The sequence below is a fragment of the Cyprinus carpio genome, chromosome B6, assembly GCF_018340385.1.
Source record: "Cyprinus carpio isolate SPL01 chromosome B6, ASM1834038v1, whole genome shotgun sequence".
Classification (NCBI taxonomy): Eukaryota; Metazoa; Chordata; class Actinopteri; order Cypriniformes; family Cyprinidae; genus Cyprinus; species Cyprinus carpio.
The window spans coordinates 22,858,052-22,873,637 of record NC_056602.1 but is presented as its reverse complement, the minus strand read 5'-3'; the positions used below and the strand labels follow the sequence as shown (position 1 = coordinate 22,873,637).

General features: G+C 33.5%; 1 long non-coding RNA gene across 2 annotated transcripts; it reads left to right on the top strand.

Moving 5' to 3' along the window:
• Window positions 1-12,655: 12,655 nt before the first annotated feature.
• Window positions 12,656-14,151, top strand: LOC122137565. Of its 2 annotated transcripts, none has more exons than XR_006154953.1 (3): window positions 12,656-12,914; window positions 13,122-13,228; window positions 13,476-14,151. It is a non-coding gene; the product is annotated as an uncharacterized LOC122137565 (long non-coding RNA). The 2 variants fall into 2 exon arrangements; XR_006154952.1 differs by having other exon boundaries at window positions 13,451-14,151.
• Window positions 14,152-15,586: the final 1,435 nt, after the last annotated feature.

The following is a 15,586-nucleotide window of genomic DNA, read 5'->3' as shown; positions in this document are numbered from 1 at the left end:
ATTTTTTATTATACACAGGAAAGTAAACAATGTTCAGTTGTTTCTACCTGACATGACCCTTGAAAACATTTTTGTTATATATGTAATTTGAATATATATATTTTTTTATTTAAAGCAAAAGCAAGACACCCCCAGGTGAATAAAAGTAACTAATAATAATACCATACTTCCCCAGATTATTGATTGCATTAAAGGAGCAGTTCACCCATTGGCTGAAAACATTTTCACCCTCAGGCCATCCAAGATGTAGATATTTTTCTTAATCGAAACAGATTAAGAGTAATTTACTATTACATAACTGGCTCACCAATGGAATGAATGGGTGCCATCAGAATGAGAGCCCAAACAGCTGATAAAAAGTTCATAATAATCCACAAGTAATCCACACCTCTCCAATTAACCTGTTAACGTCTTGTGAAGTGAAAAGCTGTTTATAAGAAACAAGTGATTTCCATTATTAAAGGTTTAGTTAATAATAATAATAATAATAATGAATTTTATTTATAAAGCACTTTACATTTTTAAAAAAATCTCAAAGTGCTACAGTAAGGCATAATAAAACAAGGCAATTTAAACTAAACAATGATTTTATTAACATTAAAAGGTTTAAAAGAAGTTTAAACATTAAAAGACTTTTTAAAAAGGTATGTTTTAAGACCCTTTTTAAAAATATCAGTCCTTTGTGGGGCCCTCAGATGTTCAGGGAGGGGATTCCACAGGGCAGGGTAGTTTACCCAAAAATGAAAATTCAGTCATTAATTACTCACCCTCATGTCGTTCCAAACCCGTAAGACCTTTGTTTATCTTCAGAATTCAAATTAAGATATTTTTGATGAAATCCGAGAGCTCTTTTACCCTCTGTAGACAGCAACGCAACTGAAATGTTCCCAGACCCAGAAATGTAGTTAGGACGTCGGTAAAACAGTCCATGAGACATCAGTGGTTCAACCGTAATTTTATGAAGTTACGAAAATACTTTTTGTGCACAAAGAAAACAAAAATATTGACTTTATTCAACAATTCTTCTCCTCCAAATCATGTATTCTGCCATTTTGGAGAGTACCAAGATGTATGCACCTGCTTTGATCTGCACGTAAACAATGCAAGCGTGTGGTACTGCTGACGGAGAACATGCATGCACTGCACTTTGTTAATGTGCAGGAAAAGCACAAACATACGTCGCAGTACTCTCCAAAATGGTGCTAGTGTGATGCAGAGGAGAAGAATTGTTGAATAAAGTTGTTATTTTTGTTTTCTTTGAGCAAAAAAAAAGTATTATCGTTGCTTAGTAAAATTACGGTTGAACCACTGATGTCTCATGAACTGTTTTACCAATGTTTTTACTACATTTCTGAAACATTTCAGTTGCTATGCTGGCAGGGTCAGAGAGTGCTCAGATTTTATCAAAAATATCTTAATTTAAAGTAATTAATGACAGAAATTTCATTTTTCATTATACCTTTAAGGCATTTTAACTTTAAACCAAAGCTTCTGGCCAAAATAACCCATAATGGATTTTTAACCTTAATAACAGGTTAATATACAAATAGGGCATTATCCTATTAAATTTGTACTAATTTGCATACATTTCCTGCCCAGAAATCTGAAAATGTTTTAAAGCCTGTTTCAAAATTTGTTTAATTTTGTTGACTTTCTTTAGATAAAAGTTTTTACAGAGGGGGCTTCTTTTTTATCAAAATCCTGTCAATAGCAAGAAAAGAAATACATTTTCACCATGTTTTTAGGAAAAAAGTGTTCATTAAAAAAAACTTTTAGATGTTTTCTTTTCACCAGTCTAAATGTGTATATATTTTGCTACCACAAAATTATGCTACAGTTGGAACATGCATGGAAACTCAGTTGTTGTGAGTCTGTAATTAGAATTTTTAGGTCTGTGATCTTTGAGTGTTGAATGGAAGGAGGCACATGGCATGAAATTGCAAGCACAGAGAGAAGAGTTGGTCAAATGTATCACTGCTGTAACATTGTGATATGAAAGCTTAAAGGGAGACTATCAAAAATTGCACTTTGATATATGCCTATCTTATCCAAATTATCAGTGTGCGACATGAAACGACATGGTTTTTGATCTTTAGTCAGTGTGTGATAGTAAACACTTTATCTTGTTCAGGACAGGGGTTTAAAAATAAGTAAATAAATAGATCCAAACCAGCAGTGTTATTTTAGTTTCACTGAGATGCTGTTAGTTATATTTTTTATTCATATTTTAAATGATTTTTATTTTTTAGATTTTTTTCTTTTCTTTTTAATTTTAGTTGAAGTTTTAATAATTTTGTTGTTTTTAGCTTTTTAAAATATGTCTATAGTTTTATTCATTTTTATTTCAGTTTTAGTTATTTTAGTAAGGTTATTGCTTTGGAACAATATTTACTTTTAAATAAACTGTTCAAAAAAATTTCCATTGAATTGAAATATTTTTTTATTTTCTTTTTTTCATAAGTGGCTTATATGGCTTCAGTACAGTAACTAACTAACTAAATAAAATTATTTAATTTTGGAAACATGTTATCTTTACAGGTGTTATTTTTCATACCATAAATGAGTATTTAATATTTGGTGGTCAGCTTTGTTAGATTTTTGGACTCCAGACTTTAAAAACAGCTCGTGTTGAACATCCCCAAGAGGCAAGCTCTTACAGGCTACAAAACTGAATTCGATTCATTATTTGTGTGAAAAACAGCAGGAGGCTGGATGTGTTTGTGCTGCACAACTGCGCCCGTTTAGTGTTTTCACTATATCTCTCTGCTGGGCTTTCAGACCTGCTGTACGATGAAAATTCAGAGGTTTGTTCAATAAACCACATGATGTTTTTCTAAATATTTCCTCCCATATTGTTGGTTACTAGTAGGCGATATTTTCAGGTTACATAATAGGCAACAACATCATGAGCTACAAATAAATGAATCTATAAATCAAAATTGACACTTTTTTCTATAGCTTTAATCTATAGCTGTAAAAATAAACTGAAAATATGTCGAACATACACAGTTGTTCCTCATATGAGTTTGTCTTGTTTTCTTATTTTTACTGGAAAACAAAACAATTAAAACTGATTAATAAGCGTGGAAGGCTTCATAGAGATTATCAGTGTAAACACAAACATTTGTTCAGACAGACTTTTAAATCTTCTTTTATCAATGCCAAATCAACATAACACTTCTACATTAAATTTAAGTAGACAAAATATTAGCGCTTTTAGCCTTTTCATGGCTCTTTTTACTAGAGAAGAGTGGAAAGCTTTGGTATTAAACTTGAATATTGGAGTTTAAAAAGTCTGTTACTCAATTAGTTTGAAAGGTGTATTTTCCAGTGTTTCTGCAGTCAGTTTAGCAATAACAATTAGTACAACAACATAAATTGATCCTTGAATGTTGCTTTGAAATGTTGTTGACAGTGTTTTCAGAATGCAACTGTTGATGCTTTTAACTCTGCTGAAATAATTACACTGTCTCCTCTGATAAAATAAATACCATGTCACGTTACAAATAAACACATTTTTTAGACAGGCAATTTCAAATCCTATTCTCTTGTGGTTTTTCAACGTGATCTCATGATCATTTGTATGTATTTTACGTAAAATATGGTTCTATAAAACGTACATTTACTTACGTTTTTACAGGCATTAAAACGTACAATACTGATGCATTTTCAGCATCTAAACATACAAATATACTTGCGTATTTTCAGCATTTAAACGTACAAAACTGACATACGACACCTAAAAATGAATCCTTATGAATATTGAAATCGCTGCATTATTTTATTATTATTGTTGTTTTTAGTTGTCATATCAATGATCTTATGTTTTCAGTTGCATTATTTTATTGTTTACTCGTTTTCTTAACATGAAATGATAACATTTCATTGTTTTCTGTGTAATTTCTGCTGCCATGAATAGGCCTACATAATGTTAAACAAGACTTCACTTTAAACCCTTAAAATAAATAACTTTCTAAATTTCTGCAATCGTTTAACCTTTACTTGTCATGTTTTGTTTAATTTTTTTGCCTGTCACGTCAAAAGGTGCCATGCTGTGACTGACTATAGAACTATAAATCTCTGTGCCTTCGAGGAGTGGATCGATAGATATTTTATATATTTATGAGTGGATTGGGAAAATAATCAGGATAATATTTTCAAAGATTAATTAACAATTTCAATTCTGCTCTGCACCTCACACAAGCCTACTATATTCCACCAGAGAGCACTATGGCTGCAACACATCGTCGTTGGGATAACTTTTTGTACTGCTTTTGAAAATTTTGCAATAAATAAATGATAGAGTTTAGTTCCAACACACAAACCATGAGAGATTTCAAATAAGCCTAAACGATTTGATTAGCTGGATCAGGTGTGTTTAATTAAGGTTGGATCTAAACCCTTCAGGGCTCTGGACCTCCAGGAACTGTTTGACACCCCTGGTTTAGAGGTAGGAGTGGGATTAGCGACTACAAAAATACCTTTAATGCTATATTGTTACTAAAAAGGTTATTTTCCTGCATATTTCCATCAATTGTGTTTTATATCCTTTTATATTAGCTATAAAATGGGTAGGTTAAGGTTTGGGGGTAGGTTAAGGGGTCTAAAAAAAAAATCAAAATCACTTATTGATAAAATGATAAAAATGCATATTCACTACAAAATGGGTAGGTTTAGGTTTGGGGGTAGGTTAAGGGGTCTAACACTCTAAATCGCTTACTGATAAAATTATAAAAATGCATTGATACAAATATCTTAATAATATAAAAGATACTGTACGTAAATATGTAACTTTTTTTAGCTAAACGTACGTAACGATTTGTACGTTTTAAACGTTGAAATACATCTAAATTGTACAATTTAGCATCAATACAAACATACAACATGGGTTTTTAGAAAAACTAATGGCCTGCATATATGGAAGTTTTAGTGTTAGTTATAAGACCAAACCAATCATATCTGATACCAATCATATACAGTAACACTGTAAAAAGTGAAAACATGCAATTGTCACATACACTCAGAGTCTCAGTGACTTTTACTGATTCAACTAATACGATCAGGTTGATTTAATTATAAATAATAAATTTTTAGACCTTAAAAACAAAAAATAAAAAACAAAGAAAGAACTGGATTTCGAATGAATTTAGATTCAGATGCCTGTTGTATTTAGAAGAGATAGTTCACCAAAAAAGAAAAGAATCACCCCAATGCATGCTGGAGCCACAAAACAGATGCTGGTAACTAATAAAATTGTTAATTTTATTTAAATATTATTATTCATGTGCATGTTGGTACTCATACCATAATGTTTAATTAATAAGTCGACTTATAATGTAAACACTGATCCATAAATGCATTCAAAAGACTAAAACCAGTGGCTTTTTTCAAGCTCCTGTTCACTTTGAGTTAAAGTGTGGTAGTGCAAATGTACCTCAAAATGGCTTTTGTTCAGAAGAAAATGATAACAATGACTATATTCCGACAGACAGTAGGAGCAGAAACTGGCTTCTCTGACATTTCTTACGTGAACAGTCAAACACTTTGCAACTGCAGTTCAAACAGTGTGAGATCAATTCGAGAGACCATTTGTGTGAAATTTGGTACACATGTCCTCTGAAATATAAGCTCAACTGCATCCAAGGCTGTTTATATGATGTATAAGCATTGTGATTCTCAGAAAAAGCCCATGACACCAATGAGCCACACGTGTTCTCTGTAAAGGTGCCACTTCCAATTTTTGACCAAAGTACGTCAGACAAGCATCTTTGTACAGTTCAGATGTGCGGAAGAGCTGAGAAAAGTAAACAGCATTGTTTCTCAGTAAAGTGGAAATTATACACAATTTTGGATCAAATTTGTGGAATGATTGTGAATGATTTTGCTTGTGGATTCATAATAATTGACATTTATAGTATCTGTGAACAAAGAAGTCAATTGCTTTAAAATTGACTCATTTTACCAAGTCTTTGTAGACTTTGTAATGTTGGAAATTCTAAATTTATGGGTAAACATACCGGCTGGCTGAATTTGTAGTTGTAACTCAAAGGATATATGATATTGCATGAAACCAACATATACTATCAAAATACAAAAAATACAAAATACAAAGTACAAAATTCTCATCAAGCAGAATGATTATTGTTTGTCATTATTATATATATATAATATATATAATATATATATATATATATATATATATATACTATATATATATATATGTATATATATATATAGATATATATATTATATATATATATATATATATATACATATATATATATATATATATATGTGTGTGTGTGTGTGTGTGTGTGTGTGGTGTGTGTGTGTGTCTGGCTGGTACCTAGTATTTATCACATTATGGGGACCTAAATTTTGACCTTGTGGGGACATTTTTTTTTTTTTTGGTCTCCATTAGGAAACAAGCTTATAAATCACACAGAGTGTAGTGTTTAGAAAATCTGAAATAGCAGAATTTAGGTTTAGGTGTAGGGCGATAGAAAATACGGTTTGTACAGTATAAAAACCATTACGCCTGGAGAATCCCCACAAAAAATGGAAACCAGTGTGTGTGTGGTGTGTGTGTTCTTTATTTAAATCCCAGTAAATATCAAGATTTATGACCATTATTATCAAAACAAGACAAGCATTGATGAGCCAAATTTTACTGAGGCACAGTGGAATTAAAAAATAATATAAAAGTGTGCCGCTAGAGAGGAAGTGAGCTGGAAATGAGTTTTGGGGATAAAAAGATCAGATCTGTTTATAATAAGTCTTTGATGCCTGCTGACACCATTAGATCTGGCATATCAGAGGCTTTCAAAGAAAAGAATTTAATCAATGAACGTGTCTCAATAAGGGCTTTAAAATTTCCATACAAGCTTTGAATGTTGCGCAGACAGCATAATGACGCATGAACTGACTGAAAATGGATAGGCCTATGCAGGTGGACACAAGGAGTAACGTTCAATATGTGTCAATAAACCTCTGCAATTTTTTTTTGATGACTTGTTTTATGTTTACCCTATGATGGTGAAAAATCATTCTAGAAGATGCAAGTTTGACAGTAAACAAACAGAACTGTTTTATCTACAAAACCATAACCAAAACCATTATTTAAATTCATAGACTTTAAGAGTTAAACTTTGGTGCACAACTCCTCCTGCACCATTTGACATAGCTGATATCTCAAAGCATGCTGCTTGTTGAAGAAGGTGTGCTTTTTTATTAGGGTCTAAAAGAAATTTGACATGTATTTTAGAAAGCAAGGTTAACTTACCATCTGCTAAACCCAGAACTCTCAGTTGATTAACTCAAACCTTGCTTAGTTGAGGTATGTTGGTTGCAAAAACATGTCAGGGAGTAAGTTCATTCAACTCAGAGTATGTTTCTAGTTAAGATTCAAGACATTCTCAACAGAGCAACGAATCAACGAGTCACTATCGAAACAGACGCTAAGAAAAAGTGTGCCATACTTCTTCTTTCTTCTTCTTCTGTTCAAAGGCCATTTGAATCCTTGAGAATAAGAATTATATTGTTTGTTTGATGCTAATTATATAATGTCATATCAGATATGTATTTTTATTATAGAAAAACATTACAGAAAATGCCGATCCATGCTTTGTGAGATGATAGTATAAAATGAAATAAATGTATATAATATAATAAATTAAACATTAACTTGTCATAATAGTGTTTTATAATTTATACAGACAACTATTATATATGCCAATAAAATAAATATAGTAACCATCTATCTATCTATCTATCTATCTATCTATCTATCTATCTATCTATCTATCTATCTATCTATCTATCTATCTATCTATCTATCTATCTATCTATCTATATATCGTATATTACATAACTATATTGTAATAATATATAATATTGTGCACAATCTGTCACGGCCATTGGACTCTGGTCAGTAGGTCATGCATGCGCTGAAAGTGCTTAAGTAAGCTAACCCTGAAACAGAACCTACTCCAGGGCAGGTTATGTTCAGAGAGTAACTTACATACTCTGAACCTAAAGCTGAGTTTATCCACTTACTTACCTTAAACTCACCCGGGTATGTCACATAACCTGCTTTCTGGAATACCCCCCAGGCCAACAATTTTAGTCTTTTGCTTTCTGCCTTTCTGAATCAAACAATACATACTTGATTGCTGAAATATTATCTGAAAATTAGATTTTAGGATCAGTGGTGCAAAAAGATAACCAGAGTCCCCTGGACTACAGCATTACGGTTGGCCCCCCTACCCCAGAAAATCTAATTTTTTTTTAGCTTCCTGAAAATTATTTGTCAAACTTAGAGATTTTTTTTCTTGTTAATATACCAGTTAACATTCACAACACTGGTTCTGCGTAAAATGTGAATATAAGAGAATATGCAAATTCACTCTTTGCCACAAGGTGGCGCTTATGGAACATCAGAACATTTCAGGGCAGGTTTTGTGTGTACACAACGGTTATAAATGAGGCCCCTGGGCTTTAGCCCCTTGAAGCCCATGCGTTAATGCGCTCCTGCTCAGGATAGTATAAGTTGTTTTTTGCTTTTGCTTTTTTTTTTTTTTTTTTTTTTTTTTTATCAAGTCTAGCGATTGCTAGAAACTTCTAATAAAAGTGATGAGGTAAAATACACAAACAGGTGACAGAGAAGATCATAATCCATAAATTAATCTAGCAAATCCTCCACAATATCTTTTTCAATCCACATACCACAAACAATATTTGCTTATCCATACAGGCTATAGCATAACATGACAGATAAAAACGAATTACACTAAATTGTTAACTTCATTACTATTATAAATTATTATTATTATTATTATTATTATTTTTAAATATATCTTAGTTGCCACAAAAGTTGTGTCCGCTGCTAGATCATACAGTCCCACTTCACCCCCATGTTTTCCCCTCTTGTACCTTATTTTGTGTATGTAACGTGTGTGTGAGAAGAAGCCGATCAAGGCATTTTGGTCTTAATTCCTGACGCTCTCAGGAGACAATGAACTCATCATTTGTCCCCTGTTGAACACGTGTGTAAAGCACGAGCACTCAACATAGATGCTGATGTCTCCACTCCATATTTCCCACTCAACCCACTGGACATAAAACAAATGTAACCAGAGTAACCTTTTCTATTTAATGCCACACTGTGCACTGCTTATGCATCTGGTTGAAAGTGGGACACAAAAGCACCTCTAAGAACACAGTGGGGATGAAGAACAGTGTACTCTAAATTCGTAAGCATGTTATCTTCCATCCATCCAATGGCCATGCATATATTCAAATCATCAAAGACTGGTGGTTGAGCATGTCTTCCACAGGACTAAATAGACAACTGAATGCACTGACCATGCCCCACGTGCATGTTCCCCATGCTGGCCATGTTTCTCCCATTAGACAGAACCTCTGAAAGGTTTGAGTCATCTCACGCTTTGTGGGTGCCCAGTGTCATCTTCCACGTGAGCCTTTTTTATAATCATACTGTATGTTCCTTGTTGGATCTGAGAGCTAAACACAAAGTAAGGGTTAGATTCTTTTCATTTTCTTTTTTTGGTGACAGGGTTTTAAGATCTGATAGATGAAAGGAGCGATGGCTCATATAAACAACTCAAAGAAAAGGTCAAGAGCAGTCAACATTTTCACACATTCTTAATGGGTTTCTCCAGTTAAAACCTGAACAATACGGGATGCCATGTTTTTACTTCATTAGCCACAATGGTGGTCCAGGGCAACACTTCCTGAGGATTTTTTACTTTTTGTACCTGTACTTTTTTGTTGTACAGATGGTTATTGCTGTCCATATCACAGTCAAGGACAACTCTAACAGACAAGGTGTCTGAGATTCAGCAGTTGGATAATAGTCTGCTGCAAGCACAATATAATAGTAGGTGATTGCAGTAGCTGACTTGGTTGTAGATTCTCTTGTGATGGCAGTGGTAATTGCACAGAAATTAGTCACAAGTATCTTGCAGTTTTCCAAAAAAGTCTCTCAGCATTCCCAGTTTTTACTATATTTTGTCTGTCGACATGTCAAATCTCTTTTATTTTCTTTTAACACTTTCCAAAAGTCACAACATTTTATAATTGCCTTCTTGTTCTCTGACTGGTCCAGTAGTTTTGCATCATTTACACACTTTTCACCTGTGTGGAATGCAGCGCAAATAGTATGTTTTCTATAAAAATAGACTGATTTCTATAAAAATTTTGTGAAACTGCTTTAGGAGGATGTGCGTAGTTTTGATTGTAATTACAGATTTCTCTGTAGTTGCATTTTACGATGTGATTTAATCCAAAATGTACCAAATGGATTGCGTGCCATGTTGGTTATTGCTGTACTTGCAATGTGATGTCATTTACTGCATTTTTTTTTTATTTCAAGAAATTAGTAAATTGGTAACTTGTAAGTAAATCTACAATTTCTTAGATATATTAGTTGAGAAAAATACAAATCCATTCAGCGTCCAAGATTCAAAGGCTGAACTTGATAATGTTGGTTGACTTGACATTCAAGTAACACTTTGGATGCATCAACATGACCATGCTGATTCATTTCAATTTAAATGACAATTAAAACAAAAAAGGCCAGTAATATGTGAACAGGGATTTAACATGCCACCTATAGACTAGGAAGACCTGGACAGGTGGCTAATAAATTTGTCTGCAGGGTTTCCATAACGACAAGAAAAAGAACATCTGAGACTGATCTGATGGGAGGGTTTTGTAAAGGTATTGTGAGATCTCAACTGACAGTCTCACTTATTGTATTCTAAAAAGGCTTGAGGGTGATTGCCACTAGTCTGGGGTAGTTCCAGGTGAACTTAAGGGAAGTTGGTAGTTACCTATACAAACAAGCACAGAGGGGCCTATTCAAAACTGTTTTTGTAATTGTATCTGTTGATCTAGCTAGGTAATCTATATACCGTTTACATAAATGCAATTATATATATATACTGTATATATATATATATATATATATAGTGTGAGAGAGAGAGAGAGAGAGAGAGAGAGAGAGAGAGAGAGAGAGAGAGAGAGAGAGAGAGAGAGAGAGCGTATAGACATATATGCATTTCAAGGTTTAAACAAAAAAATTTCTAAATATATTTTCTTCAGCTGTCTTGCAATGTGACATGTTATCCCATATTCAGTGTTGGCACATATGGGGTCCAGATATGTTTGGCCAAGTTTCTCTTATACATTAAAATAGATTTTAACCTGAAATATTTATGTTAAAGGGTTAGTTGACCCAAAAATGAAAATTCTGTCATTAATTACTCACCCTCATGTCGTTCCAAACCCGTAAGACCTTTGTTCATCTTTGGAACACAAATTAAGATATTTAATTAAACATTTTTTTTTTAAAGTTATATAACATACAAACAGTACTTCTCAAATGATCCAGTGTATGCTATATCTATAGATAGGAGCTAATGCTTATTAGTGAGGTAGCTGGATGTAAAACTGCTTTGAGTCTTTGTATAGTTTCTGTTTGTTGCATGTGTGTGGACTTTGTGGTCAATTATATGAACGTTATGACAGTGTTTCCCATCTGACTGCTTTTAAAACGATGCCTGAGTGTCTTCATTAGAAACAGCAGAGGAAAACATGCTGTCTTTCTGTCACTTGGGGAAAAAAATAAACTTTGAAACTTTTAGAGTAGGCTACATATAGCAGTATGCATTGCACTTAGCATAAAATTTCACCAGGTGAGGGACGTGCAATCATATACGTGCTGAATACAGAGCAAGATATTATCTCTTAATAAATCTTAATGTGGAATGCTTCCTATTTAAAGTTTATTTTCACAATAATTTCCAAGAGTGTGACCTGAATTGAAAGTGTCTAAACACTGTGAGCTTTTGATTAAATAATGTGATGGCATTGTTCCCCATCTTCATTCAAGCCCTAAGCACACTGCCCAGTCTCTGGCGGTCATGATATATCATCACACTTGTCTGAAAGTGTATGGCATAACTACAGCACTTCACAACCTCTATAAGGGCGAGGAGGATGGCAACTGATGTCTGCTGAAGTGATTCAATTTTCATGTCATTAACGGTTTTTGAGTGTGTGCATATTGTATTCTATCAATGTGTTAAGTAAAATCTGCACATATCTGCTTTTTTAAACCATAAATTGTAGACCATAATTTTTGACGATAGAAATGTTAAAAATAATATTATAATATAGCTATATAATAGGCCTAATACTAGTGGTTTTTGGTCCTCTAACAATACTTTCGTTAATTTGAAAAAGAGAAGACGATCTAAATAGCCTACTAGTTACTCATTTATTATTATTATTATTAGGCTAGTTGTTGTTGTAGTCTTTAACAGATGGTACATGTTCATAAAACAATCTAAATCGCTAACTAGCCTACTGAGTGGTGCGTTTCCCAAAAGAAACTATGGTCGCAAGTTCCGTCGCTGCCAATGGAACTAACCACATAACTCACCCCATAATTTGAGTTTCTTGAAAATATCAAGCCTGACATCTAGTGGCAACCCGTAGAGTAATTTACACAAAACAGGCAGCATATTATTCTCAAAATAATAATTAACTCTTGAAATAAATATAATCTCTGAAAAACACTACAAAATAGTCGTATGGACTACAAAAAGGCGCGTCAACGTCATTGGTTCGCGTGACCAGCCGCCATTGACGACTTTGATTTTAAAGTGTGGATGGGATTTTCATTAAATAAAACAGTTTATATTTAATGTACTTCGCGAAAGCGTATCATATAACTTTAGAAGATTTTGAAAATAGCGCACAAGTCTATTAGACTACTATGCATGTTTTGGAGGTGGTCACTGCTCACTCTCATTATATTAGCATTAGCGTCCTGACAAATTCCCTTTTTGTACACCATATGGAAGAGAGTAGGTTAGAACGATGTGATGGTGAGTAAATTATGATTATTTTGTGAAAAACATGTCGCTATTGACGACCAAATTATTACATACAGTGTGGCCGGAGTTAGGCTAAGTGTGACATCTTGTGGTTCTCTGTCATATTGCTTATGTCGTGTGTGTGTGTACAGGTTTATATTCTATTGTGGGGGACCAAATGTCCCCACAAGTATAGGTAAACTTCCTATGTTTTCACAGAAAACGAACAAGCATTGAGCGCTAGATGGCAATAAAGAGCCATGATAAGGACTTGACCATGCTTACTGTGAGGATGGAACAACTTGTAAGGAAGTGCAGGAATGAAGGTGAGTTGCCATTTAAATGTGACCTAATGCCCCAGAGAAGACTTTCCACCCTCAGCAGACTCAAGAAAGTGCAGAGTGTTCAAGAAACTGACCTTACACCACAACATCTGGTCCAGTCCATTGATAAATGTCATTGCAATGGGAATTTAGGCATAGTCATGTTTTCTGAACTGGTGGAGTGGAGAGGGATTTTGTGTATTTATTTTTTTGATATTCCTTTAGGTGAAGTTACAATCTTGTCCTACAGATCATTCATGTGTTTCGCCTGAAGTGTTGATAAGGAAACCGTTAAGTTCCTTTGACAGCAGTGCGATCACAAGGACAGAGGGAAGACGCTAGAAGTTAGTAACTGATCCCTGATGGCTTGTTATGTTTGGCACCTTCATGCCAAAATTCTGTCCAATGCAGATGCTTTCCAAGGACATTGATGAGGTGCAAAGACACTGCAGGCATGACTCTGCATTTCTGAAAATGGCGCTCACATTTGTCTCTATAATCTTCAGCATCTGAGATAATAAGGAGGCAGGAATGGTGTTAATTACCCTCCCAGCAAGATACAGAACAGCATGCTTTTATCTTGAATGGGAGACAGAGTTAGTCAGGAAAATTTGCTGCATACATTAAGAATATTGCCTAAGCGTGTGTTATGTGTTTGGTGCATTAGTTCCTGTATGAAGATATTAAAGAAATATTTTTATTATGTGACATTATGTTATTCTAGAGCTTAAAATATTAAAGTTTTCCAGTTAAAATTTGCTTAAGATTATAAAAAAAAGTAAAATATAATAATGTAACATCAGTTATCAGCTGATGTTAGATATTTTTCGGCATCGTTTGATGCATTTGGTGCATTTTTTTTTCTGGATTTTTTTTATTACCTTTGCTGTCATCTAATGCTTCAAAGTAAATCTTTAAAATACAAATCTAGCAAATCTCAAAATGAATCCATTTTTATACTGTAAACTCTAATGTTGTGATTTACTTGTAGCATTTCAAATGATTTTTTTATTAATTTTTAGTGATTTGTAATTTATTTATGTACATTTTTATTGCATTTTTTATTATTGGCCACACTGTATTATTTTCATGTTATCTACTGTTATCAAATGTATTATTATTTTTATAAAATTTTAATGTTTTCACTTCATTTCAAGTCTAGTTTAGTTTTAGTCATTTTGTTATGTTTCTGTCATTTTTATTATAATTTTTTTTTTACATAACTTTAATCTTTATTTCTGTTTTCGTTTTGGAATTTGGAATCATTTCAGTTAACATTACCAACACTGATTACCCACTTACCATTTTTAAATGTCATTTCAATTGTGGTTTAATAAATATGTAAATAAACTCAATGTACAGTTTGAGGATAAAGTTTCAGGTTAATTTGAACTTTTTTAAATACTCATATTATTTGATTAGATTAAAAGTTGCCCAAATAGGGCCTCAGATTATTGCTTTTTGAAGGACAGTTTGTTTAAATTTCTTTACTGCTCACTGCCTGCAGTGCAGCTCAGACTTTCAACCAAATGGAGAGAAACATCCTTTTTGTGAGTGCCAATTTACAGGGCACTGATTCAGGGGGCAAGAGAACAAACTACTGTTCCACTTCTGTGGAAAAGGAAATGGGCTTCAACTTGGCAGTGAGTCTTGAGCTTATGACACTGATTCCTCTGTTTGCATTCAGTTCATCTTATTCAGTTAGAGGACTGATCAAGACAATTATATAATTATCTCTGTAATACAGAAATTAATTTTTTTTTTTTTTTTTTTTTTTTTTTTTACCATTCAAGCATGTTGCCATAGTACATAGTTATTTTTGTTAATTTGATATTTCTTAGAATTTGACTTAGATTTTTAACATTGAATAACAGTAGGGAAATAAATTTCTCTTAAGCTGTGATATTTTATGCAAAGCACAATTTCCTCTCACATTACTGTTGTTTGTATTGTGTGTCTAACGGCATACTGGTTGTTCTAAATTGATTTCAGCATGCACTCCCACACAGATCACAAGAAGTTGCTTTTGGCAACACTTGGTAATGCCTGATTGGCCAAGATTCTGCTTCGCGATACATCTGGGCCAATGAAAGAGCAGCACTGAGAGACAGCAGGTGCAGTCTGCACCTGTGTAGCATCAAAATGGCATTACCCAGCAAGGAAAAAAGCCTCTCAAGCTTGTGTCAGTCCAACACACGGGTAAAAATAACAAGGGAAGTGCTGCTTCAAATGTTTCACCATTAAATAATTTTTGTGCAACACAGCACTTTAGCGGCAAACTGACAATATGACACCATATTGTGGATTAGACATGCTATTCTACCAAATTGGAAGCTAGCAGTAGCCACTAATCTTTTGCTA